Source organism: Neofelis nebulosa, chromosome 1, assembly GCF_028018385.1.
Source record: "Neofelis nebulosa isolate mNeoNeb1 chromosome 1, mNeoNeb1.pri, whole genome shotgun sequence".
Lineage (NCBI taxonomy): Eukaryota > Metazoa > Chordata > Mammalia > Carnivora > Felidae > Neofelis > Neofelis nebulosa.
The window spans coordinates 183,661,559-183,670,620 of record NC_080782.1 but is presented as its reverse complement, the minus strand read 5'-3'; the positions used below and the strand labels follow the sequence as shown (position 1 = coordinate 183,670,620).

The window sequence follows — 9,062 nt, the reverse complement described above, 5'->3', positions numbered from 1 at the left end:
TAGTGACTACAAAGGCAGGGGGGTGTGAACAAATCTTACATACAGTAGTACCTTCTTATCCATGGTTTTGCTTTTCCACTGTTTCAGCTACCTGCAGGCAACTGCAATCCAGAAACAGATAATCCTCCTTCTGATGAATCATCAGAAGGTCAATAGTAACTTAATGCAGGGTCACAATGCCTATGTCACTCACCTCACATCATCTCATTATGTAGGCATTTCATCATCTTGCATCTTTATAAGAAGAAGGGTGAATAAAGTACAATAGAGAGACAGACCACATTCACATAATTTTTATTATAGTTATATTATTATAATTGTTCAACTTTATTACTTATTGTTCCTAATAGTTCTCTGTGCTTAGTTTATAAGTTAAACTTTATCATAGGTATGTATATGTAGGAAAAAAGCATAGTGTCTACAGTAATCAGGCATCCAACGGTGGTCTTGGAATATATCTGTTGCAAATAATGAGGAACGTCTCTATTGACCTATTATGTGCCCAACCCTTCATACAAGCTCACTGAAGCAATTTAGCTTTACCAAGTAGTCATTTTATTATTAGTAATGGATGAATTGACTGTGTGAATTGACTCACAGAGAGTTAGAGTTAAAATTGCATTTTAAGCCTGTAATTGCCTCCAAGTATATATAGTCATCATTGGAAATAGAGAATAAATTCACTAATAGAAACGTATATTGAGCAATTAAGTATCTTTAAGGAAACTTCTTATGATTAATGAAACAGGAGTTCAACATTGTTAAACATGTGTATTAAATTGTAAAAATTGTGGGTTAATTGTAAATATTTTATTGGCAAAAGTATTGAAGTAGGGCCATTATCTGGATGATTATTAAAAAAATGAACAAAAGTCAAAGTGCCATCTCCTCTATAAACAAAGCAAGAAACACTTTGCTTCTTTTAGGTTATGTCAATTGACCCCAAGTGCTCAATGAAATAGTTTATGAATGCTGAGTGAATAACCTGGGACTTCATAATTCCATTCTCTGATGGAGCTCTTTTTATATTTCTTTAGACACATTTTTGAAAACATGTATTTTTATTCTTAATTTATTAATACTTTAACATCAATGTAGCTGGTCATTTACAACAACTTCTGTAGTAGGATCATTACTCCTGCAACTTCTAAAACTCAAGTAATTGGCAAAATAGAAGTTGATACTAAGTCTAAGTCTGTAAGGTCAGAAGTTACATTTATCCTTTACACCTCCCCCAAATCTATGTGTCTCGTTTGCATTCTTAATGCTGAATGCCCTCCATTGCCATTGACAATTGTTTAAATGTAAGTTCTACAACTACTGCAAACCATGTATTCACTGTCTTCCACATTTTGTCAGTTCATCAGACAATTTCCTACAGCTCAAGAGCCATGAAGTAAGCCACTAAAGTGTGCAGCTCTTCTTTTTTAAAAAAAAAACTATGGTTAAAAGTAGCTTCAGGTTGTAAATTATATTAAAATTAGATGTAAGGAGGTATATAAATTTATGATGCCCAATTAGCTTTATGCAAATTTAAAGTATTGCAGGAACTGAATTAAATCTAGATTGGACACAGATGAGTTAATTATCTTTATTCTCACTCCATAATGATACTAAAATAAGAGCATTTAAAAAATACATAAAAACACAGTGACTGTGCCATCCATTAATTCTTTCTAATATATTTTTTATATGTAATTCAGAAAGAAAGAAAATTCTCCCACAAAAAGGATTAAAAGTGTGTGGTGCATGCCCCAAAACAATCTGTGAGTGCGTGGGTAAATCAAAATACATGTTGATATTGCAAACGTGAAATGTCTCCATTAGTAACTATAAGATGAAATCAGAAGAGTGGACAGTAATATATGTTAGTGAGAGACAGGAGAGGGAAATTCTTAGATACAGTATTGTGAGGACATTTGATTGTTTGAAAAGGGGTTGGAGAAATTTATTCACTTTAAACTTTTAGTGAAATAAATATGATAATTCCAATAATAGCCACTTAAAAGGTAAAAAAATAGAGGATATCATTTCCAAAATGTTAAGAAAAACATGTAATGAATATGAAATCTGCATAATAGGAAAGAAAATAATAAAATAACATGGAAATGAAAAAATAATATGGGAGAAATAAATCCTAGTATGTAATATTTCCATATTTGAAAATGCAAAATTACTTAATACTGAATAATAATGCAAATACTACTGATGCAGACTATGGGATGCCACCCAAATGGTACTTAGAAGAATATTTATACTTCTAAAAGTTTCTATAAAAAAGAAAAATGTATTGCACTTAAGTGATTACACTTGAAAAACAAATAGTCTAAAATATTAATGAAATAGAAATCTGATTTAAATAGCAAGAAAAAGATTGACTAAACCAAAAAAAGAAGGAAATTGTAAATAAATTATTGAAAAGAGCTGAAATAGAATACAGATACATAATGGAGATGATCAACAAAACCAAAGACTTTGAAATAAAATGACCCACCAGTGATTATAAACAGTAATTTTATGATGTCATTGTCAAACTATTTTTTTTGCTGATATTCTTTGGGACTCAGATGTGCCAATAACATTTCATGTTCCTCCATCACCATGCTGTCATAGTGATGTAGTCCATCATTTGTAATACTCTTTGACCTTCTGGATTGAAGTAATGCAAACAGCATCATTTTCTGCACACCTACCAAAATTCAAGTATATTTCCTTGAAGGAAGAGATCTGAGATGGAGTCGAATCCAGAAAGCATCCACTTTTGTTGCGAGGGGTATATACCAAACTACTTTATCAGGCATTTAGACATAAGTGATCTAAATCTAAGCTGATAATTGAGATACTGGATTTTACATTCTAAAAGGAGGCAGCAGTTACAAAATAAACTGGCGAAAATGCAGGGGAAAAAGAAAGGGCAAGAACATTTATAGCATTGCCAGTAGCTGAAACCACAGTAGAGTTGGTTCTGACTCCTAAGTTTTTAGCGTTCACAAGGCTCCAAGAAATGGAGTAAATTGCCTAAGATGACAACCAGTAATTCACAGGATGAGGATTCTAAAGCAAATCTATCCAACAATGGAGACCTTGCTCTTCATATGAAATACCTTTAGAGAACACGAACCTGATTTTGATGTTTGGTATGTTTTGACTTGGTCTCATGTAAATGACTCAGATTTGGAAGGCTTCTCTCTTTAAGATTTCCCAAAAAGAATGCTTGACAAGTTAGACAGCAAGCATGTATCTCATTAGCTTCTGGCAAATGTCAGATTTATTTACACATTCTGAGAGTTAATGATGCATTTCTGGATGGTTTCTTATAAGTAACTATTTTCTATCTAATTTTAGAACACCTTGAAAGTTCTGTTATTTGTGACTTGTGAAAATTCAAATCTTCTAATGGTTTCAGAAAACAAATTCTCTCTGAATGTGTAGAAAGTAATATGTGAATATATCTATTTGTGAACACATGGAGAGTAATGTATAGTATTACTCTATCTACCCTACATGCTGTGTACTTTATATACTCTTTACCGTATAATCAATTTACTCTATAAACTATATATTTTATCTATACTCTATGCTCTATGACACTATTACATGTATATAATACTTCTCTGACAGTTGGAGGAGATATCCATGAAAAGACTTCATATGACAATGTAAACCTGACTCTTCTTAGAACTGTGATTAATATAATACTTCTTAAGCATGGGAGAAATTACATAACAAAAAGACCATGTTATAAGTTACTTATTTCCATACAATCCATCTGTCTCTTATCCAATCTAAGTAAAGAAAAATGAGCAGATTTTTTCTTTACCATTACAATTGTGTTTAGCCATTCCCTTTAAAAGAATAGCAATCAGCTCATATTATCCTAAGCAGTCTTATTAGGATAAAGACTAAACTGCTGGAAAACAAACAAGCAAATGAAAGACAATGCCTTAAGTTTGACTCGTGCACATGGAACAATTTAAAAGTCCAAAGAGCCTATGCAAGTGAGGCTTTGCTCTGTGATCTTCTTCTATGGATTTGTCTTCTTCCCGTGTAATTCTCCACCATCCTCACAGATGTTGCCTTCCTCAGCGTGGTTCACGATGTACTTCTGCCACATCAACATATCAGTCCCTAGGCAGGAAAAAAGAGAGGAGGAACAGGGTAAGACCTTTTAAATACCCTCATTGCAGTTCATATTTTATTGATGAGAACTTGAGTACAGAAGCAAATATAGATGTAAGTCTGGGGATGAGAAAGGTAGTTCACAGCTGTGCAGCCATGTGCCCAAAAAGAAGGGAATAGATTGGAGGCGGGGGGGGGGGGGCAGCTAGCAGATGGCCAGAGTCCTTCCTGTGCCACCATATATCTTCCAACAAATTGAACTAACTCTCTAGCTGAAGGACAAAGCCCAAGGTCTTATCCTATGGCCACACTCAGCTCAAAGCCCGTAATCTGTGCCAAAAGGACAATCCTATCCATTATGTCCAGTTATGGATTCTATTACCTGGCAACTTACAAACTAAGAGAAAAATGATCTGCCCTCCATAATCATCCTCACTGTCCACACACATATTTGCCCCAATATTTCTGGGGACAGAACCGTAATTACAAATGGAGGCTTACCTAACATGTACCTAAATATTAAAAAATTATAATTCAAGCAAATAGACTGTTAACTAAATAACTTTCATCTACCCCTTTGAGAAATTCAGAATTCTCAGACTCATTTTTCCATCTATGAATGTGGCAACACATTATAAATGCCCCCACCTCATAACCTTTTTTGCCCTTCTTTCTTTTCACACCTTTCCTTAATGGTCAGTTGTGTGACACCTCAGCCTACAAGTCCGAAGTACCCTCAGAGCTCCTCTGAATAGCTGCCCATTAGCGAGCTCTTGGGCATAAGCTAAGACCAACAGTGGAGCAGGCAACTCTCAAGAAGATGATGTGAATGAAGAGCCTGTGAAAAACCTGGAGGTCAATGTGGAACTGTTTAGACAGGGTGTCCTGAAGTCCCAGGTGTCCGGAACATGGCGCAGAAGTGGAATGTGGGCTCCAGCTGGGCATCACTGCCACTTGGCCTGTAGAATCTTCACCTTGATGATGGGGGCAAGGCTGAATAATGAAAGAGTCAGGCCTGCCAATGTGAGGAGCCCAAGGCAGAGCTCCCTTTGCCTGCATCCAAAGTTGATAAGGAGAATAACGTATGAGGTGAAACAGGAACAAACAAATGCTACTGATAAAAAGGAGTCCATGTAGAACATAGAATGAGAAACATGTCCATCAGTCCGTGATGATGCTGAAATTCTGGGCAGAAATGATAAAGGCTGGTTTTGCTGAACGTTGCATAAGTTCATTGGTGAGAGTCATTCTGATCTGTGAGAAAAACCATCTTTTCTTCAGTTTTCCTTGGCACTTGACTCTGATTTCTGAGAGTTTCTTCATTGTGTCCATAATCTTCTGTGGCCAGATCTGAAGAAAGTTGATATTCTCCTTAGAGATGCACTTTTATAAACTATTTCTAGCATTTGTAATTCTAGGAGGCTTAAAACTGTTCTGGAGAAAAACAATCAGATTTTTATAGGCCATAATTTCTTTGTAATTACTCTCTCAAAAGTTATTGGACTTCTCATCTATTTACTTTCCCTCAGTACAGTATTTGAGAAACAACGCCTGATGTAAGATTTTATTTTGTGTGACCATTTCTCCCTAACTTTGAGAAATGAAGGTAACTTGAAGAGCTCTTGATACAATAGGCTGGAGTAAAAGGCAACACTCATTCTTTTAGAATTACCCCAAGCTTAGGTAACCTTTCTTGGCTGAAAAATCATAAAGAGAGGCCTTGATAAATGTTATGAATAACAATTTTATTTTCCTGGTCTTGAGGAATACAAAATAAGATTTTTCAACTCTGCAAAACCTCGTATTTCTGGCCTTTTCCTTTCTTCTTGTTTTGAAAGTAAGTAAAATCTTGCTAGAGGTGATTTTTTTATTGTAATAATTTGCATAAAGCAGCAAGAATCAGGCAATATACATTCACATTATAGCTTTTTACAACCACTCCCCTAGAGGTTGGCGATCAAAGAGGTTCAATAGCCATGTATTCTGCTTTGTAAGTCATCAAAGACAATGGGTTTACCAGTTATGATAGCATAACGAGTCAATCTTTATGGGTCCAGGTTGCCTAACCACCAATCCAATGCCACGTACTTTAGGTTTCTGTTACACAGCAACCTACTTGGAAGTTTAAAGTCTGTTTTTTGACTAAGTTTAGACAATAGCAAGAAGTCCCCAAATATAAGAACATATAAAAGAACTATAATTTCTTTTTTTTTTTAATTTTTTTAACGTTTATTTATTTTTGAGACAGAGAGAGACAGAGCATGAATGGGGGAGGGTCAGAGAGAGAGGGAGACACAGAATCCGAAACAGGCTCTGGGCTCCGAGCTGTCAGCACAGAGCCCGACGCGGGGCTCGAACTCACGGACCGCGAGATCATGACCCGAGCCGAAGTCGGCTGCTCAACGGACTGAGCCACCCAGGCGCCCCAAAAGAACTATAATTTCTAGTCTTGCCAGCAGCCACGTGCAACCATGTGCCCAGGAAGACTGGGGGAGTGTCTTTTGGGATAACAAATGCCATAGAAATTGAACTTTAAAACTGAAATGCCATTATCACTGCAAAAAGTACTCTACCAAGATCGATAATGGTTGGTCACTTAATGATTAAAATCAATAATTTCCTTTTGCCCATATCTCCTTTCCCCGAACTAATTTCCTACTCTTTAATTCCTCTTTCTTACAACAGTAATGCATTGGACAATAACCCTCATATCTTGAGCATCTGTTCTCTTTTAGTTCATCATAGATTCAACTCCTTTAAGTTTCCTCTTTTTCACAGTTTTTGCCCTCTTTTTTGCAAGCTCAAGATCTCCTTGGTTGTCTACTTTTCTTATTCTATGTTCTATGGTCAATCTTTAATATTTATCTTTACTTCCTAGATTTCTTTTAAAATCTCCACTCCCTATTTCAGATTGTCTGCAAGATATCTCTACATAAGATCCCCATTTTTTTTCAATTCAGTCTTCCACTTTTCCTCCAGTATCAATTAAAGAACACTGTCTACTCTTTCTCATCCTGATTCTGTATCGTTCCTCATGGTATCTCATTCTTCGTTTTGCATAAAATCTTTGTGTTACTATTTCTTTTTGTCAACATCAACATATTATTCCATGTTTATGTCAAATGCCCAAAATAAAATGCCCATAGAAACGCTATATCTTCTGATGGGACTCATACATTAACCAAAGTTCTTGTCCTTACTCTCCTCTTCAAACGTCATCTTCCCAAAAGATGTACTGTGGAATACTAGGATTTGTCTGACATCATTCCAGGTACCCACTATTTTGCAACTCATGCTCCTTTTCCCTGTTTCTATCCCTATGTTGAGCAAGTCCTTTCAGAGCAAATGCTTTCTGAGTCTTCTCAAAGTGATGCAAGTATCTCTGAGAAGATGTTAGTGGAGACGGTGAGGTGGTCAGTTCACTTTCCTGTCTAATGTGCACAACAGCAATGTGTAAGTTTGTCACATGTCCAAATTTTGCAGTGGTTGCATAATTTGGGAAAATTAAATTATAAGAGAAAAAAGAGAAAGAGAAAAAATTTAGAATTTTTACATTCATAGATCATAAAAATGCATACAAGTAGATTAAAACATTAAATATGATTGCTGGTGCTGTCAAACGCCAGTTTCAAGACTTGTGTTCCTTTCCTTGGGTTCCTTATCTTATGTCCAATGTATATATTCTCTCTTAGGTGATGAGTCATCATTGGTTTGATTTTGTCTGTTTGTTAGCTATTTTTAATTCAATGACTACATTTTTGTTTATAGATTTTTTTTTTCATTTTACAGAGTTTTTATTATTTGTGCTCTTTTTATGTGATATTTTTGTCACAGTTTGTAGCCCACTTTTCACTTTAAACATTTTATTTTATTTATCTATTGATTTATTTTTTTATGGAGAGAGTGAGTGGGGAAGAGGCACAGAGGGAGAAGGAGAGAGAGAGAGAGAGAGAGAGAGAGAGAATCCTAAGCAGGCTCCATGCCCAGCATGGAGCCCAACACAGGGCTAGATCCCACGACCCTGGAATCATGACCTGAGCTGAAATCAAGAGTGGGATGCTCAACCAACTCACCCAGGCACCCCTCACTTTAAACATTTTAAACATGCTTATTTTAAATGTTGTCGTTCATATTCTTTATTATATCTCTAGTTCTTTGTAAATTATTTATTGTTTATCATTGTTTTCTGTGGTATCTGAGAGTCCTGAAACGAAAAAGTCTTCCTATAAAATATTTTATTTATACCTTGCAATCCATATGATTTGTCTACATTCTTTTTTTTTAATATGAAATTTATTGTCAAATTGGTTTCCATACAACACCCAGTGCTCATCCCAACAGGTGCCCTCCTCAGTGCCCATCACCCACTTTCCACTCCCCCCACCCCCCATTAACCCTCAGTTTATTCTCAGTTTTTAAGAGTCTCTTATGGTTTGCCTCCCTCCCTCTCTAACGTTTTCCCCCCTTCCCCTCCCTCATGGTCTTCTATTAAGTTTCTCAGAATCCACATAAGAGTGAAAACATATGGTATCTGTCTTCATTCTGATCACTTTTTAAAATTAATTTTTGATCTTGGGGTGCCTGGGTAGCTCAGTCGATTAAGCAACCAACTCTTGATTTCAGCTCAGGCCATGATCTCACAGTCTGTGTGTTCAAACCCCATGTCAGGCTCTGTGGTGGCAGTTCAGAACCTGCTTGAGATTCTCTCTCTTCCTCTCTCTGCCCCTCCCCTGTTCTCTCTCTGTCTCAAAAATAAACTTCAAAAAATTTAAAGAACAAAATTAATATTTTTATCTACAATTGTACATTCATTTGTGATTAATAAGCATCCTGTTTCCATGCTTCATAGCTGAGCCACTGAGATAAACATTTATAGTCTCACATCAAAGATAAGCCAACATTTCCTCAATGCTGATCTAATGCAAGATGCTCAGTTTCATCTC

At 35.9% G+C, this 9,062-nt stretch overlaps 1 long non-coding RNA gene across 2 annotated transcripts in view; it reads right to left on the bottom strand.

The window, feature by feature from the left end:
- Nucleotides 1-1,781: 1,781 nt before the first annotated feature.
- The window catches only part of LOC131483740 (uncharacterized), a 127,559-nt gene continuing 120,278 nt past the window's right edge, over nt 1,782-9,062 (bottom strand). For both annotated transcript variants that reach the window (XR_009247887.1, XR_009247886.1), the window contains one exon: nt 1,782-4,128. This is a non-coding gene — a long non-coding RNA (uncharacterized LOC131483740). The remainder of the gene's footprint in view (nt 4,129-9,062) is intronic.